The sequence below is a fragment of the Calonectris borealis genome, chromosome Z, assembly GCF_964195595.1.
Source record: "Calonectris borealis chromosome Z, bCalBor7.hap1.2, whole genome shotgun sequence".
NCBI lineage: Eukaryota > Metazoa > Chordata > Aves > Procellariiformes > Procellariidae > Calonectris > Calonectris borealis.
In genome coordinates this window covers 69922462-69942775 of record NC_134352.1, presented here as the reverse complement: position 1 = coordinate 69942775, position 20314 = coordinate 69922462, and the positions used below count along the sequence as shown (strand labels likewise).

General features: G+C 38.9%; 1 protein-coding gene across 1 annotated transcript in view; it reads right to left on the bottom strand.

Moving 5' to 3' along the window:
* The window catches only part of HCN1 (hyperpolarization activated cyclic nucleotide gated potassium channel 1), a 199384-nt gene that overhangs the window by 116210 nt on the left and 62860 nt on the right, over positions 1–20314 (bottom strand). The gene's annotated exons all lie outside the window — the stretch shown is intronic.

The window sequence follows — 20314 nt, the reverse complement described above, 5'->3', positions numbered from 1 at the left end:
GTGGAGGACTCGATGCTTTACATCATCTACCAGACCTGAGAGCCTCCTCAATTACATTATTTCTCTTCTCTGAAGATCCTGCAAATCCTATTACACCCTTGTGTGAGGGTCACACATACAATTCACCAAACTGATAGCATTTCCATAGCTGCATTTCATTCCCATCTAATTTGATCTTCTAGTGGAATGGTTTAATCATCTATTTAGAAATAATCCCTCTCTGCTGTGTTCTCTTAGGCTACTTTTCCCCTGCACGGAAAGAGAACAGTTATGGACAATTAAAATTACTCTGAGTGATAACGGGAACACTACATCTGAAATTATGTTCAATAACTAAGAGTTTGTCGAGCTGCCTTCTCTGAGCTACGGGAAGGCCTAAAAATACAAACCAAACAAGCACCTCTCCTTGATACACTGCTTATTGACTTTCTTGTTCTTACAAAAAAAGTGTCTAGAGGTTGAGTTTTTCTTCCCTTGTGAATTACTGCCTTCATTTACCCAAAGTGAAATTTTTATGAGTCAGGAACAATCTAGGCCAGTCTATCTCCACCACATTCCCAATCTGTTATATTTTTCAGTCTGCCCAGAAAGTTATACAATGGTCCCAGTTAAATCCCATGTTCTCCGGTAGATCTGCTTAGTACACTGTTTGCCCCTTCTTCTCGTCAGTACAGGCAACATAGCACACTGAGTAATGGTTTCTGAAGTGGTGCTTTTAGCCACCTCCCCTTCCCTTTTGACTATTATTTAAGACATTTTATGCATTTATGTGTTTAGTTCTTCAGCACCTGTACTCTGAGACCACACGGCATACATCATACCAGCAATTCAAACTGGATTTTCTCCTTCTGCATTGAAACAGGGAAAAAAAACCTTGTTACAAGCTTTGTGGGCTTTCTTATATATAAACTGTTACCTCTCTTGAGGGGATCCACACCCAGATCAAACTGAGAACCTATAGATGGCAATGCAAAAGTTAGCATGTGAATTTTGCATATCAGCATGGACTAAACAACAAATGCCTATAAATAACAACTGTGGAGAGCCTAGTAAAAACATCAGTACAGTAAGACAGGATGGGGTAAAACATGTGTGGAGTCAAGATAAGCCCCTCCAAATAAGATTTGAAGGATTGGTGGTAGGAGGCAGGGGCATTTAGCCACATCAGTACACTTTCTGATTGGGAAAGGGAGTATCAGAGGACAGAAATAAACACAGGTTTTCTTAATTCTTCCTGCAGAGCACGTAAAGAGTTAGTGAGCAAGTTGTCCCACCTGAGCGCCAGCCAACATCCCAGATCTAGATTCACTGCTCCGGAGGTACCTAGTAGTCTGCTGAGACGTAACAGCAGAGCAAGTGAAGATACATAATGTTTGACGTGGCTGAAGGCCTATTTTGCTATTTCGTGAAGCCAGCTGTAACAATTTTAGGATTCCGCATCCAAAATAACAGCTCTAGCACCAAGTTTCAGCCAAATACTGCTTTTCTACATCTCATATAGAGATCCAGGCTGTCCCTGGCCAGCTACAATGCAGAATAATGACTTTGTACACTCCTGGCAAGCTACAGGGAGTCCCCTCCTTTCGCACAATCCCAGGCAGCAGAAGCCAGGTCCCCTCTTCCCACCACCAGTTCACCCAGCCCCAGACAGAGAGGAAACAGGACGGCATACCAGCTCCTGTGCAGAAGCCCCTGGCACATCTGAAATACATGGTGAACTGCAATTCTCACTTTCATTTTCAAACGCAAGGCAAATGCTTTGGCATCAATTATACTTCAAATAAAGTATCTAATGCAGCTTTGACACTTGCATTTTGGACTCGTAGGTCACCTGAGGGTTTTAATGGAACGGCCTCATACATACTTATGTGAACACACAGAGATGAACCTATCCAATGCAGACCCTGGCAGGTATGAAAATAGAAAACAGCTAAATTCCCACATCAACCCCTGATATTAGACGGTGCAAGATGTATTGAATGCTCCTCCTATCTAGGACTAAGAGAATTAACAAAGTACAAATCTCAGAATAAATGGGAAAGGAAAAATAATTGACTTCTTTTGGTTCTTAGCTCATTACTGCTACAGTTAAATTAGCCTGTCAATGCTTATGAAACAGATTCATACTGCCTGTGTCCAAAAATTATTCAGAAATCTAATCCATACGTTTCTATCTTGTGCCTTGCCTGGAAGACTGCAATGCTTTCTCAGCAGGTCTACCAGTAAAGCCGATTAGCAGACTCCAAGCAATCCAAAATCCAGCTGCAAGACACATAGCTAAGAAGAAAAGGGTATTTCTCAACTGTAACCCCAGCATAAATCTTTCAAACAGACTTTTATCTGCACTTGGAAACATATCATTTTGCACAGAACACAATAAGATTCTAAATTGCCTTAATAAGTTGCTCATCACATACTTCATTCACTCCTCACTTTCTCTTTGGTGATATGAAAAACAAGATATCAGCAGTCTGTTTCATTGAAACAGGATGCTATTATAATCTGTGTTATCACAGAACCCCACTGCGATACATTAATCAGAATAAACTCCTGATCCAGGAGGTTTACCCTTTTCAGGACAAATAATATCTTTAGAGTGGAGAATAGAGACAAATACAGGACTTTTCTTATCATGCAAGGAAATAGGCGACAGCAAGAGAATCCCTCAAATTATTCCCAGCCAAGTCATGCAGGCAGCAGAGCTGTTCACTTCTCTCCCGCGAGCAAACAAAATCCCTTCCAAAAGGAGGAGAGAAGAAGAGCAAATTGGGGGCGGCAGCAGAGACCTCCATGAAATGTTAGGTAACCTGTGCTCACAGTGTATGCTCCAGCTATAGGGTGCGGCTATACCACACACCCTCAAACACAGCAGAACTTACAACGGAGGGTATGTGTGCATGCCTGCGTCTTTCCACATGATGTACTATGACTGCGAGACACTACAAAATGCTTTTCAGGCAGGGATATGCACAAAATTACCTTTGGACCTATTTCTTACTTTTCATAACTGTGATGCTATAAAATAGCCTAATGGCTAATGGCTTTTAAGCAAATTCATATGCACCTGACACAGCAGAGCAAACTGATTTGAGATGGGATTGGGATAAGACATTCCTATACACCTGCTGATACTTTTTAGACTCTCTAACATTTTCTCCATCAGAAGTTGTAATTATAGGGTAAAGTTCATTTCTAGGGCAGGAGAATATGCATTCAAATCTACAGAAATCTAGACTGTCAGGAAAATGGAATTTAGATTTTTAAAAAATCATAAAATATACTAGATTTTGCTAATGCTTATATGGTATTAAAGATCACATACGATGTTACTCTCACCTGAATAATCCCTGCCTGATATTTTATGTTCTGCCTTCCTCTAAATCCCTTCCAAAAGTTGAAAATGACACTTTTTATGATGTCTCATTATTCTAAACTCACAATCAGCTCATGTTAAGGAACCCAAATGGTTACATTGCTATCATCTTTCTATGCATGAGAGATAATTTTCCACTAAAATTTGACTGTAATTTATTCATGCTTGACATTAAGGTATTAACTAATGGAGTCCAATTTCTCAGGAACAACCATGTGAATAATGTTGCAATCATTCATTTTAAGTATTATTTACTAAAATCCAGTTTTGAATATATTTACATTATTATTAATTGAGTATTCCAAGGGGTTTTTTTCCCTGTGGCTATTTGGCATTTTTCAGTTCAGTTACACAGCCTCCTGCTTCCTCTTTTCAGTCATCGGAGAAGAGGATAAGAAGATTCCTCTTGACACCCCATTCATTACCATACCTGGGAAAGCTGCAGAGGACACCATGACAATGAGGACACATGCAGGCACATTTCATTTGGATTTCTGTATTTGTGGAAAACTTAACTGTGAGGGTAAAGCGAGAGAAAGGAAGCAGCATCCTCACAGTTTAATGACCACCAGGATAAGTGAAGAGGGTAGAGAAATCTGTTTCACTCTTGCAATTTCCCAGTGTCTTCTCTTACCAAGAGGCCAACAGAGAAAGCAGGTAAAGATTCTCCCACTACTGTTGGAAATTCCAAGTAATTTTTCAGAAAGCAGTGGCAGTTTTATGAAAGAATAAATCTTTTACTACTGCTAACCAGCTACTCATTTCTTTAAACTACATGTCCAGTTTTTGTAAGTGGCTTCAGAGGCACGTGCATGTGTGTGCGTGGAGGTCAGTGCCAGCAACTGGAGTGGGAGCACAGGTGTGTCCATGGAGCCAGCAACAGGAGAGCCAGCGTGTGTGCATAGCACATGGGTGTGTATGTCGGTGTGTAATCACTAGCAAACATCAAGCTGGAACAGCTGGTGAGCAGGATAAGAGGCTGGGGAGCCAAGTGTCAACAGGGTCATAAGTCTGGGCTGGATACTGGAGAGACAGGAGGGTCTGTGATTTGGCTCCTGGAGGTGCCAGGGGTCCAAGCCAGCTACTGGAGAGACTATGGGGTCTGGGTTTTGGCTAGTGGTAAGGTCATATGACTGGACCAGCTACTGGGCAAACATCTGTGCGTGTATCTGCGTGCCCGTGTGCAAGGTGTTGGGTTGACGGTTGGACTCGATGATCTTAAAGGTCTTTTCCAACCTTAATGATGCTATGATTCTATGAGATGGAGATCCAGGGGCAACTACTGGGCAGACTCAGTTTCTAAGCCCAGTTCTTGCAGGGAACCATTGTGCATGCATGTGTGCATGCGTGCCTGTGTGTCTTTGTGTATGTGTGCCTGCGTGTGTGTGTGTGTAGGGCTGTGGGCCCCAGGGTTGGTACATTCAAGGTTCAGCAAGTGGGAAGACCAAGGATCCAGGGGCAGCTACTAGTCATACTGAGTGTCTGAGCCCAGTTGCTGGTGGGATCCATGTTGCATATATGTATACTTATACATGTGTATGTTTTGCAAGAGACGGGAATGGGCTGTTTATGTTTGTGTGAATACTATATTTTCTGCCTGGGTTGATCCGTGTGAGTGGCTATATGTATATGTGCAGTGTGCATGTGTAACCTACTGGGAATACATGTTCAGCCTTGCTACTGGCCGGACCTGGGTACATGGACCTGGATACATTGGGCTACGAGATTTGGCAACTTCTAACAAGCATCACTGACACAAATACAGATTCTCAAAACAGTATTATGCACTACTCCAATTGAATTAAAAGAGTGTAATATGTCTGTTTCTGTAGCGGTGCTACAATATCTGATGATACAAGAAATACAAGGCTTGGAGAGTAGCTGATACAGCTGGGAATGTGCACAAGCTTTTGGACATGTGGTTCTATCATTATGTATTTTTGTATATCTTAAAAGAACAATATTATTTGTGCAGAGAATGGTAATACATACCATAAATGTGTAAAGCTGTCAATGTGACACAGAAACTAATTGCATTTGGAGGCCAGTATTACAGCTGAAGATAACGGCAGCAACAGAGAGGCTTAGGGAGGCTAAGTACAGAGAACAGATTTTCTGCGAGAAAGCCAAAGGAACCAACTATCTGTGTGTTCTGGAAGGATTTCATGGAATGACAATAAATCCCCATTAACAATCTCTAAATCTAAAAATGGTTACATGTCCTAAGATTAATCTACACTGCCAAGGTCTCTCAACTGTGCAGATACTTCCCTTTCTCTCAGTTAACCCCACAAAAAAGGATTTGGGATACCAGTATTTTAACTTTGCTTTATGTGACTAACATCCCAAGGTGTATCGCAGCAGCAAAGTGAGATTACATCAAAAGTGCAAAGGAGCCGATGTCTCTATCCTGATTCCATTTATTGTTATGCTGGGGGATGTCCTGCTTGACCTTAGTGAATAAAAGGTAATTCCGTACAGACAAGTAAAATCGCCAACTAAAGGATCTTATGGAAGCGGTGCGGCTGACAGTTCTTGAACCAATTGCATTTTTACGCTCCACCTGGCCTCCCCAAGGGCACTCGTTTCACTTCCCAGGCTGCCGGCTGCCACCTTCCCAGGGGCAGCGCACCCCAGGCTGCTCCCTCCGGAGCGGGGCTTCGGCCCCAGCACCCCGCTGCCCACCGAGATCTGCTTAGCAGGTCTGTACGGAGATCAGTGCCTCTCGTTGCAGAAACAACAAGGTCACTTACTGCTCTGGACAAGCAAAGGAACATTTGCTCAGAACAAGAAGATTTGGGCAGGAGGAGGGGGAAACTGGTCTCAAAACAGCAAAGAGTTTACATACCTACTCGGTTTACTGGGTAATAACCCATCATCTTCCACAAACAGCCCTCAGGTATTGGGAACACCAGAGTCTTCAGAGCTGTAGAGGTCTTTGAATACAGTCCAGGTAGGTTATGTGAAATTTATTACCTAATTGTTTCATTATTCATAATTTACATTAATCATCCTTCTTGGCTTTACTTTCTCCAGAAAGTATTCCATATTTTACCCATTAAAACATGTAACCCACTAAAAATACCTAAAATAGTGTCTGAATATTCCCAGGCTCCAAAGTATATTGAAGGACAACAAACCATGTCTTTACTTCTTCTAAACTAGAGAATTTCCATTTACTTCATTGAAGTTCATAAATTTATACCAGTCAAAGAAGGGATGCAATGATTAAAATGCATTTACATTACTGAATGTGACACAACCTCTGACAAAAATAAAACATTTGTCATCTTAAACTACTGTGAACGTCATTGTTGTCTTCTAGACCCTACTTCAAAGGGCTGCTTAAACTGAGAAAAGGTTTTGCTTCAAATCTGAGTGCACTCCAGAGACTTTAATTAAATGATCCAACATCACTGTTGTAAGTCCATACTAACCTGACCTACAGGTAGGCTCCGCTTTAAATAGATAGTACTGATTCTGCCCAGAAAACGTTTCCGATTCAGTCTCAAAATTTGCCTCCTGCCATAAAGGGGGGAAAAAAAAATACTTCTGCCTTTGAAAGGAACATTCTCCATCCTTGCCCAAAACTTCATCCAGTGAAAGAGTTTTTCTCAAAACATCAGCTTCTAGAATTGTGTGATAATATAAGAATCAAATTTCACTTTAGCTTGGTTTCTTAAGGGAAAAGAAAGGAGTATTTTTTTCTGTGAATCTCTTAGTGCCCCTTTGTCACCGCACTTTTACATGAAATTCAACAGATGGGAACAAAAGGGCAGGTTTTAGTATATCCCTTTCCTACAACTTCCAGGAAAATAGCTAGCTGGAAAGAGAAAAGAGTTCACCTTTCATCTCCCATCTCTCTTCTTCATCCAAGAGGAAGGCCACGTAGTCAGCTCAAACATTATTAGATTCTAGCAAATCCATGAAGAACAAGGAGGTTCAGAGATTACACCTTATTAAATGTAGGAGGATCCACATGGAACAAAGCCACAGGAAAACAGGTTAATAAATATCACCATTTCCCAAACTACAGCCTGAAAAATGAAAGTCACTCACTCCCATGATTGCCCTGAAAAGCTCAGAAATGCAAAACCTGGGGGCTCATAAACCTGACATAAACCCCAAATGGTTTCTTTTTGTAATCTTATGATCACGACATGAAAAATAATTGTTTCTAATGCTTCAGCTTGTATGCAATTTCTTGAATCAGTTATATGCAGTTCCACATAGTTGTGTAACCACGAGTAAAATCTGTCCTGAAGGCTCTGAATGCTTTCCTCAGGAGGACCCTAATGGCATGGCTGAAATGAGTTCCTCAGGATGCTGTGAGCTTTACGAAAGCTTCTAACCATGTTATCTGGCAGAGCTTTCATTGTGATAACAGATCATAATTCTTCTCTGTTTTGCAGCATATTGAGTGAAAAATGTAAAACCACTATACATTCTGTAAAAATTGGTGGAAAATTGAACTATTTTTTAAGAAAAGTTGCTTTCATGATATTGTGGAAAGTAGGAGAGTCAGCGAGTGAATGTTTGTGCACAAATGCATTTCAGCATTTATTTTTCTGTGGGAAAGGAGAAGGATAAATAAATCTGTACAGAGGGATTTTCTGGAGTCAGGGTTTTTTTGTGTCTGTATCTTCCATCTTAATTTTATTTTGTTACAAATATAATTACCAGACAGTGATGCACAGGAGTAGCCATTCGCTTTCCTTTGTCTTCTCAATACAAAGCAGAGGAAATACAGGAGAGGAAGTTTTACCCCAGTGGAAACTTGTTTTTAGTGATTTTAAAAAACATTTTTATAGTCACAGGGTACTAACTAGACAGAAATATTCCTGGGTGCTCTGGCAAATCTTCTTTTCATTACAATTGTTTCTTCATTACCCTTCTTACCCTTTCTTGCAGCAGGGACCCAGATATCAAAAGAAGGAAGATGGTATATGATCTTAAAGCCAGGCTTTTCAAAATTGGGTGCCATATTTAGGCACCTATATATAAATGGCCTGGTTTTCAAAAGAACTGAGCACTCATCAGTTCCCATTGATTTCAATAGGACCTAGAACTGATCACACCTCTGCAAATCAGGCCACTTCTATTCAGGCGTGGGCAAATGAACATACCAGAACCACTTTAAGTATCTGTGTTTAAAAGCAATAGCCAAAAGTTCTACCACAGAGTTTTTAGATAAAGATTGTGATCTGCAAATGAACTCACAGCAGCACGAGAGTTTAAACACAGACACCTGAGCAGTGACACTTCCTACTGCCCAAAGGGAGCTGGTAACAATTCTGCTGCTGAGAACAACTTCTCTTCAGCGCTCTTCAAAATATGGAACTTTTCTATTTGTAAATAAAATGGATCTGAATAATCTCATATATTCATTTTCTTTCCTAACTAAAATAACCTAGTTCTTGGTTTCCATTTCGCTAGCTGCTTGCTGTGACACTAAAAATGATGTTAGTTATGTAACAACATGCTCTTTGTAGCTGCAGAATAAGAGAATAGTGACAGGGACTGGGACAGCAAAGTCCCCATGATGTTTCAGCTTTAGTTGTTTAATGACAGCAGGGTGCACATGCACTTTGCTGAGCTGGAAGGAATTTGCTCCTTTATTCGACAGACCTAGAGAGTTTCAAGAAAAAAAAAAGGTATAAATTGCATGAACAAGAGGCATGAAATTCATTTTTAAACATTGTAATTGTTGGGAATTAAGAGACCACACACAAATGAATTCTATGTGCAATTTCAGGGACAGAGAAGCAGTATGAGCAACCTTATCATTTCACAGAAAATGTCAGTTTTTCTTTAGAAATCATAAAAATTACATACTGTGATGCAATCTGCTCTCCTTAAAGTTTCTGTTTCTTTAATGGTACTCTTTTACAGACCTTAATAAATGCACAGGGGCAAAGACCTCCACAGTAGCATTGACTCAAGCCAGTGAATTCACACAACGCTGAGCTGTGTTATGCAAATAGAGGAGCTTACACCTGGAAGCAACGCAGGTTTGTGTGATACTGCACCCAACTTCATACATCCCTGTAAGGCTTATTTGTTAGGTTACATGATAAAAGCTGCACAACCTAAAGGACCATAGAGAGACAAGGGCAGGGTGGAGAAGCCCAAATAATGCCTTGCCAGGCTGCTCCCAGGTCTGCCCCAGGAAAGTCTAAGCCCCCGAGTCCAGGCGTGAAACCCATCAAGCTGAGTCAACACTACCACAGCTTTTGACTGAGGGGGTGGCTGCCTAGGGGGCATGGGACACGTAATGGGATGCAGGGGAAAAGCCAGCTCAGACACCTCTGTATCACTGTCCTCAGCCAATCTAATTCCAACATAACTTTCTGCAATTTGATAGCCTTGCAATCAGGATAGGTGAGACGGGTATGAAAATAGCTGCTCGTGATGAGCTCACAGCAAGAATTTTCACGCGTAAGTTTGTAAATACAAAATCTTTCAGCATAGGAATTACCAACCACTCCCTTCAGCTCCTAAAGGACTGCTCCTAAATGACAGCAATGGGGGCACCGCAGCACTCTGCATATGCCTTTACTCTTCAGGGACTTTGATGGGTGTTCTTCACCACTCCTCTCTCCCCACTTCATGGAGATGCTTGTACCAAAACTACTTCTTTCTCCATAAGACATGAATATTATGGTGCTTTCTCTTTTTGACAGTTATATATTTATATGTTGAAGCAAGTTTTTTGTAACATTTGTTTTCCTTATCACAAGCTTACTGAATCTTAATGCCTTCTCAATAAACAAGTCTTGTAAACAGAGAAAAAGGAGAGGGTTCAGGAGCGAGGCTGTTTTGTTTCCAAGCCAGCAGCTAGCATGGACACTGCTGCTCTTTTATGGAGGTGTTTTGGGATGAATGTAACTTAGATGACAGTGACAGAGAAGCAGCAGCAGAAAAAAGTTGTCTTGTGATGCTGTAACTCTGATTGAAGGTTTGCATTAAGAACTCAGAGAAGTATTACATGTCAAAGACACATCAAAGGAGTAGTTAAAAGCTGGATGCAACTGCATTGTGAATGAATGGGGGAGAAAACCAGGCATCTGTGATGGCAAATCAATCTGCTCCTGTTCACTGAACTCATGCCACAATGGGCAGTTCCAAAAAGGGTAAGGGAGCTTCTGCAACCTGAGACCCTACTGCTCCTTATAACGCTGTAATTTCTTATTCTGTCTAAGTTAAAGTGTGCCAGGGATAGTTTCCCTCTGCTATAGGGAAAGAAGTCTGAGACGCAGAACATGCTGTACATCAGCACAAAAAGCTAAAGTGTAAAAAATTTAAACAGCAAGAGTGTTGGGGAAGCTGTAGCCTGGTTTCACTTTGAGGCTAAACTGAAATACAAACTGCTGAGACAGCTTGCTGACTTGCACCGAAGCAGAACTAAGTGTCCATGAACACACAGAAATCTTTCCAGAGAGTACAAAATATATATATCCTTGCATTGTGCCAGAAAAAAGTGCATGTCAGTTAGCTCCAGACAAAACTGTGAATCCATTCAGATTAACAGTTGTTGGGAGGGAATTGTGCTTTTTTTCCTTTTTGTGCACAATGTATAGTTTGTGTAAATTCCGTTTGTCATTTTTCCCTACTGTTAGTTACAAATATTCCCTTGTTAGACCTAATTGACAGCACTTTCACATACTCCTAAAAAAGGGCTGTGGCACCATGTTTCTATTCTGAGGCTCCCTTGCACTTTCGACTCGCACAAATTGCTGCCTTTGTGATTGTTCTACTTGTAAATAATTTCTGTGTTATTGTATATATACACAATAAAACTCATTATCACATTATTCTAAACTCCCAAGTCTAAGGATGCAAAAGATAATAATAAAATGAGAGACTGATCCAGGAGTCCTGAAAGAACTGTGGTTGATAAATAATGGGATAAGACAAAAATTACAGATGATGCAACTATCTACAAATGAGGCTGATATCAAGAAAATACCCACCTGATTTCTTTAGCCCTTCTTATCAGTTCCCCACTTATCTGACTTGACATTTTCATTCAATGCCTTCCCATTTTCCTTTCATTTACATACTTATTAGAAATATATATGTATCACTGATTTCATCTCTCCTTTTGACCTGGATCCATTCAGGAGGATGTTCTTGAACAGTTTTTTTGTTTTTGTTAAGACTTAGCCTAACTTAAATGCATAGTCCTGCTCAGTATAGTGACAGAGTGTTTTGGAAGACTAGTCTCATACAGGCCTAAATTCTGATCATCTCATTTGCATACGGAAAATACAGCTATATGATAATCACTGCCACCTGCACAGTGACTGTTATTCAGCTTCCATAACTCACTGTTCAGAACAATGTCCAACATTGGGTTTGACCTGTTTTTTCACACAGGACTTTCTAGTCTGAGACAGTTATTCTGAATTCTGAGAAACTCTGAGAAGGTTTTCTTGGGTTATGTATTAATCAGAGAATTGCTGAGATGGGACGGCACCGCTGGAGATCGCCTAGTTTAAGCCCTTGCTCGAAGCAGGGTGACCTACAGTAGGTTGCTCAGGGCTGTGTCCACTCAGGTTTTTAATATCTTCAAGGATGAAGATGCCTCTCTGGGCAACCTGATCTACTGATTATAGATTAACATCACTGACTAATTACAGATTAATATATTCTATGTACTCTGGAGTAACCTGCTGAACTTGGGATTATTAGGTTACTGGGTTATGAATTTCTGCAGCACACACCTGTGCATGGAGCCTTCTTTTTTTATTGCTAAGACTGAGATAGAAGACATTTATTTTCTGATAGATTTTAATCTGGTATTTTGATGAGAATAGTACAAACAGCTCTTCAGGAACAAAAATCCAACTAAAAATTTCTGGTATTTTAGTGGTTTGGACCTTAAGAGGATGTGGAATTTCAGTCCAGCCAACATCAACCCATGTGAGGTGGGTCGAATCAATCCAAGTGAAAATTTGGCTGAGAACACAAAGACAAGCTGCTGCTTCTCTGAGTTTATGAATTGCCATCACAACTCCAGTTTTGAAAAACAACTCAACCCTACCTACTCAGTTCAACAGGTGATAATCCTTGGTACATAAACTGGAATTGCAATTGACTTTGTAAGAATAAAGATCTAGACTTCAGTGTTGAACTTGTTTAGTCAGGGTGTTGAAGTTTAATGCTTTGTACCCTCAACCATCCAGAACAGGTAATAATGAAATATGTCTTTCCGATAAGGCTTCAAAAATCACTGTTTATTCTCCATTAAAACAAGCAAATGAAACCTCCCTCCTTAAAAGTGTAAGTAGGCGTCCTAACTCTTCTTCGTTAAAAGAATATTAATATTTATTTGTACACTCAAAATGAGGAAACATTGTCTGAAAAAGACATGCCTTTGCTCTGATGGCATAATTCTCTGCCATAACGTACATTACTGACAATTATATTTTCTTTTGGTACCATTCAGTAACTCAAAGACGATGAGGAAAGTTGGCCACTACAGATTTAGGCTGTAACAAAAATCTCTTCAGGCTTACTCTGAAAAGCTTGCTAACAGCTGTTTGTCTTTTAGATTTCAAAAGGAAAACAAATCATAAAGCAGCCAATATTTAATGCGGAGACTTGCTAAATTTGTCTTTTCCCCATGCTTTTTCCCAAATTTGACACTATTCAAGGGATGGCATATAAAACCATAAAGCAGGTGATGTTGCTAGAAGGGAGACTGCAAGGAAGAAAAAGCGATTACCAAATCAAGTAAGAAGACACTCATTATGAGTTTAATTCCCCTTTCTCTGACATTTCTTCCTCAATTTAATTAGTCTCTCCTGAGGCTTAGAGGTCTTCCTATGCCAAAGAAAACTTGCTTGCCGAGGAAAGTATGTCCGAAACTCTCCCAACTCTGCGTCAGTGAGACTGGATTCTATAAATAACCCCTGTGAAATCTATCACGTTCTCAGCCTGCAAAGTCAAATTATTAAACCTGACATCTCCATTATATCCAGCTGTGGCACGATTCCTCTCTTCTATCTGAGATCTGCTACTTTACCTTGCAGTCAACAGAAACACTGCAGCTGTAGATGGCTAGTGTTTCCTACCAGAGACTTAAAGGAATACTATCAACTCAGATTTAACAGATTGTGTAAGAGTATCCTGGACTTTACAAACCCTAGATTTTCAGCACAATAAGGGATAGATTTTTTTTTTAATTCAAAGTTTAAATTTGATTATATTATTAATGCTAAACACGTTACTTCAGCAGTTTACTGCTCTTCAGTAGATGGCAATCCTTTTCAAAACAGGAGAAGACTAGTGAAGTTTATCAAGCTCGTTAAGGGACTGATTCTACAGACCTTCTCCTGAGGAACCTTTGCACTGCAAGAAGTCACAAAGTCATTGTGAGTCTCATGGTTCCTGCCCTTTAAAACCTCATATCCTAACAGCATACCCCTGGAAGTGTCTCATTTTTAGTGGCTCAATTTCTATAGAGATTAGGAAAACCTTGAAAAATACTAGTCTCAAACGCTCAATGGAACCATTTTTTCTCAAGGAAGATATCATGATCTCTGAGGGACATAACTGCTGAATTTTGAACTCCTGGCAGTACTTCTGTATATTGAGCCATGCAGTCATATTGGCTTCCATGAGATATTTTCATGGAGTATAGAAGGATTTACAAACTCGGCTCCCGATGACTGGTATCTAAGACAGAAAGAGTGAAATACAGACCAGTTATTACTGCCCTGAATGTTCTCACTTTTAGGCAAGGCAATCAGCTGTAAAATTTTGTTGCTGCTTCTAAAATCAGGATGCTGTTTTGCTCACAGTACTGTACCCAGCTGTCCTGTCTGCTTTAGGACCTGTTTATCAGCAATAATTTTTTCAATGCATTTTTACTTCTGTTCACCAGTTTATAAATGTAGCTATGTTACCAATCTTTTTTGTCCTACATTTTTCTGTGCTGCACACTTTCAAATATGGTGTTGCTTTCTTTGTTTCTCACTTTCCCTCTGAAGAATGTATAACAGTGCTAAGCAGAAGCAACAATGAACAAATAAGAACAACTTCTAAATTGGAATTTTATTTTCTCTTTATGTCTACCTTAAAGAAATTAAAGCAGAATACTCAATTTTCTGCTTAACATCTGCAAAAGAACAAACTATTGTATCCGACACCGAACCAATAATGAAGGAGTCTGCATCAGATCTTTTCACTTTACTTCTCCATATGGCTATGTCCTGAGCATCAGAAAGCTTCCAAGTAGTTTGTATCAAGCACTCCATTAAACACTGTTTGTTAGTTTTGTAAGCAGGCAAAAAAATCAGCTAACTCTCCCTACTCCAGTCTTTCCAAAGTGCTCAAAATACTTGCAGTTACAATTACGCAGCGCTCTTAATACATTTGTCTTCCATGGATGCTAAAGCTGTAGGCATTACAGCAGTTTACCAAGAAGATGGCCTATCACTTCAGGCATTTTCCCTAGAAGTCCATTATGTCATGACCCTGTTATCTATTCTTCTCTGGATCTGCTCTTAAATTGTTCACAGAACCTTCCTTTTTGCTTGAACCCTCACTCATCAAGTTCATTCATCTCTCTGCAGGAGAAGTCCACTAGCTCAAGTAAGAGTAATGAACCAGGTCTTTCATTCCACACCACAGGTATACACCTAGAGACCACTCAGAACATTACCAGGAAGAGGGATCTCCAAATCACAACCCCTGCTGGATTATTTGGATTCATGACAGATTTAAGAACAGGGATGCTGCCCACAGCATTTCCCTTCTCCAGCCTCAAGGCAGAAGACATTTAGTGATAGGGGAGGAAATCTGTATTCCCATCAAGTACCCTCTCTATCCCACAAGCACCATAATCATTCAGGAAAGGAACATCGGTGGGTTTTTTCTCTGCTATTATGCTACCCAGCCAGAAGCAGAAGTAGAAACCGTCCATCTTGCCACATGCCTCTGTTAATAACTCTGATGTGCAATCTTTGCATTTCCAGACAAGAATTTAATGCTAACAGCTCTCCATAGAATTGTTCTTATTGATTTGCATTTTAACAGTCTACAACTGTCAGCAGAAGGAACAAAGCACAGGTACAGGAATCTATCTACTTCCTTGGCATCATAGTTAAAATAGCTGAGCTAGTCCCAAGTATTTGTAAACAAACATATTTCTCTTTATACACAAGCTATATAAAGCATAGTTCAATTAATTTACCATTTCAGAGTCCTAACTGATTTTAGGAGGAATTTCTTTTTCATCAGTATATACTGACAAATTCCTCAGTATTTCCATATACTGACAAATACAAGCACTTTGAGAGTATGTTCAGCCAAACTGTTACTAGTGTGTACAGTAAAAATGGTGGTTTCAAATACATAACCCACATTGAAGGAACAGTGACTTGCTTTCTAAACTGACCTTGACTTACTGTCTGTCTTTCTGTGAACAAAGTGGAGAAAAAAAGATGTTTACATAATTCTCCTGGGATTACACACACACAGAAGTAACTGTTTGTGCTGTTCTATAGCATAAAAAAAAGAAACTTCAGACTTCTTAAGTAGTCAGATCCTCTTGCAGTGAACAGATGCTTTGGACTGAAATTAAAGTTTAAAACATTCATCTTCCTTTAATCTTCCATGATTTTATTCTCTGTGTCGCTCACTTTCTCCATGAGACTTGGGCTGACCTAGAATCCCAAGTCTATAAAAGCTTTACTATAATGTATAGATCAGCACACAGCTTAGTCAGACATAAAACCACACTTTTTTTGGCCCCTGTGTCAGCAAAAAGGTTTGGGGCTTTTTTCAGTTTTACCAACTGTGTCTCTTCTGTTCTTCAATGTTGTACAGATATTGGGCTAAAATGATAATCTTTGCTTCTTTTTAGCTCTTATCTTCTTTTCTTCTTTGTGCTTTATCCCTTCCTACAGAAGTTGGTTACAGTATCTCACATCGGCAGGGAGCAGCATGGTCAGAAAAATCTAGTTAACAGACAGTTGTCTGAATTTTTATTTTTTTGAGTAGTGTTTTCAGAAATGTTTAAGATGCTGCTCAGAGTACAGAAATATTTATATTAGTCTCTATCTTCTATTTCTATTTTTTAATTTGCAGACTGCGAAGTCAGATGGTCTAGACAGTCTTCCTCACTATTTGTCAACCAGTGGCATATTTCTTGGACTGGCGTGGCTACCTGCTACTGTGTGACGATAAAAGTCATTCACAACCACTGAAAAAGTTGTCTTTGATACGCAAGTTCACAATCTCGGAAATGCAAGTTGTTAACATAGCCCAGACCCTTGAGACATGATCTTCTGTTGCCCTTACCACCCCCTTCTTGTCTTTAATAACCATTTTGTATGTTCAGCTTTGGCACAGGTTTCTTTCGTCTTCACTTTTCAACTTCCGTCAGTGACAGTCTCATTTGGCTAACTTCTCGTTACTGTCCTATACCAGTACTAGGTTTATTTCAAAGTTACCCAAATTAACTTGTGGAGTGGTTAAGAGGCCTCTGCATGTTTCGGACTTCTTACAGAAGTGGCTACGCTGACACCTCCTTTTATTATGTTTTCGGAGATGAAAATAGTGTGGTTCAGTCTGGAGTAAAGAAGTGGTCAGGAAATGCCTGGTCTTGAAGTATTTGAAAAACACAAAAGTTTAGACCTCTGAGAAATTTGTTTGTTTGAGGCAGGATGAAGACAGTGTAGAAGAAATCAGAATTCAATAGTCAGGGATCTATACATTAAACAACATGCAAGTTAAAAAATAAAAAAAAAAAAAGAAAAATAAACAACCACACAAAAAAAACCCAAATTCTCAGCCAAAAGATATCTATCATGACATCTCACCACCACACCTACAGCATTTTCTAATAGGTTTTGAATCTGTATTGGAATGCATTCAAACAATAATTGAAATGATGTATAATTCTGTTGTGGAACAGTTTTTATCATCAAAATATTGAGTCACTTTATTCTCACCAAAATACTCAAGTAACAAAAATGGTACACTAGTAATTCTTGACTCCTACAAATCCTCTTTAAAGGTTATTAATTCCATATCAATTACATTTTTGGAAATGCTTCTCAATTACCTTCCTGTAAATCACCAAACCAATATCTTATCACCACATATCTACCGCACTCAGAACAAATTCTAGGTATGACAACTTTAAACTTGAGAAACTTGAATGCTAACTTAAAACTTGATTTAAATCAGTCAGCTGGGTCAAAAAAATCTGTTCTAACTCCTGTTGTTCCAAAACTTATTTTGGATTTGAATAAAATAAGGATTTGAACTTGACTGACAGCGATTATTCCATTTTCTTTCTTCAGGGCACGCATAATTGCTAATTCTTGCGTAATGTATCTTTGAGTAAGCAAACCATGAAAAAATGAGAATGACAAGAAACTCCATGACACCATGCCATTGCTCTTCCATTGCAGAGCCGGAGAAAGTGCTGTTTTCGCTTTCTCTCTTCTGATATGCATCGCAAGATGCCTCCTTCACTTTCCTATTTTGTAGAGAAGAAAGCTATTGACTATAGATGATTCATGAAGGAATAAAATGGGCAGATATGGGGGGTGGTGATGGTATTTCTCATTTGGACAATATTTTAGCTACTTCAGCATCTTCTGTATGTTGATTTCTTATCTTTGAGCTTCTGAGGAATTTAGACTATAAACTTTCCTTAATCTTGGTTGAGCAAGTTTTTAATCTGTAAATTTATGTTGTCAAATGGTGCTTGTTTCACCTGCATTTTTAATCTTGAATTATATTCTGACCTCACTGAAATCATTAGCAAAGTCACTAGCAACATCTGTGGAGCTGTGATTTTATTCTTCATGTTTAGTTGTTAGTGCTAAATTAGTACGTTTGTTTGCATATTAAGCTCCATTAAATCCACTAGGAAACATATGTTTCATTTGTGGAAGAGTTTAGGACAATTTCACATCTTCATCACTAAGCTGCTGCTCTTACTTTCTCTACTATAAATAAAAAGGTTGGACCTGAAAGAAGCCAAATGTATACTCAAGCTGTACATGTCTCAGCCTGACAGGATTAGAGCCTTAAATCTGGCAGTCCTACCTATGCAACATATTCCCCTGTCAAAATTTCTTTTTATTAACTAATTTTGACAACTATCACAAAGTACATCCAAACAAACACTTGGCATTAGGAAGGAGGAGTGTGAATATTATTTTTGTAAAAACTCATTAATAGAATTGCTAGACTACAGTGTTTGACATCAAACGAGCATTTTACCCAAGCACTGACTGTTCAAGATGCTTCAATAAATATTGCTTAAAATGAAAATGTATGTATCAGTTGAGAAATGTTTTTCAATTAATGCTTAGTTACAGAAATCTTTATACAGGTGCATGTTTAGCAACTGCATTTATGTTGACATTGTGTAAAGGAATGTAAAAATTAATTAACACTAGGTCATTTTATAGCTTCAGGGGCTTGAGGAGGGACTGAATACTGGCCCAGGAGAAAAGAGGTTGCATCGTGGCTTCATCAAAGTCACTAGCAGAATACTCCCTGACTCCAGCAGGACCAGAATTTCACCACATGAATAGAAATTTAAAACTGAGGTGAGAAGTGTAACAAGGGCATTCAAGTGAGGAGGAAAACGGCGGCATTCTTCAGTTTAGACTGTAACTATCTCACACTAAAAAAAAAAAAAAAAGGATACGCCAAGTGATTCACAGTGCTTGAACTTTATGTAGTTAATTATATTCTGTCAACACAGAGTAAGAAATGTTCAAGAATTCATTAACCCCACTATAAAGCCTTCATAAAGTAGAGATTTTTAAACAGAATGAGTTTCAAATAAACAGTTGTTATTAGAAAATATTATTTCTATTTATGTACATGTATATCCATATATCCATAACCACTGGACAAAAGAGCCCAAATCTAAAACAATCACTGCAATTTACACAAAGACTAATCAATTTTTTAAATGAAAAGAAAATGTAGCTATTTCTAATCAAATTATAGCAATATGCTTTGTGTGTGTCATAAAATGACAGTCTGTAAGACTGAGTGACAATCGAAAAATGAATCAAAATTGTTTGATCTTTTTTAGTTCTCATAAAATCAATATATGCATGGTATGCTGCACAAAGAATAAGGAAAAACAACGTGCATTCTCAAAATCCTGGAAAGTACTAAGGGGACAAAAGCCAGCCTGCTTTTAAAATAAGACACATGGGACATATTATTTAATTTGGGGCAAGGAACACAAGAGAAGAAATAGAGGATGATCTGGTATTGAATAAACATGGGACAGATGGCAGGTTCACTCCTATTAGGCTGTCTTCCAAAAAGAAAGCACAATGGAGAAAGTTGTATGGATTTGTGTGGACTAGAGGACTTTTAAAACTACCTTTATAACTACTTTTGGTTTTTCTCCTATGTAAAAGAAACTGTTAAATACCTTCTACAATATGGCCCTGAGTAATTTTTCTGTCAGTATGCTTCCCCCTGCCTGAACATTGATCAAAGAGCAGTTCAGCTTGTCTCTTGGAGTCATTACTGAAAAAACAAGGGAAGGAAATAGCATAAAAGGCAGCTGAGTATTAGATAGTGGAGATGGAACTACCGTATCAAGTAAGATATAATGCATAGTATAAAAACTTTCTTCTTTTAGAGATGATTCTATCACAAAAGTAGCTTATATAGTATCAGACTATCTGTCCTAGTTGTGGAGACTCATTTTCCAAATATATTTGAGGGTCAGCCTAAATGCAAGCTGGGGATGTGTTGCTTTTTTTCCATCAGGATTCTCACACAGAGTTAAATTTCATTAAAGCTTAAGTCGGTTTAATTTTCAATTCAGGCTACCTTATATTTTCTTTTACCTCAAGTAATTTTTCCAGAAATTCTGGAATACTATCACTCTGCAATACTGTTCATTTCCATTGGCAGTCTTGAATGATTTTTGATTTA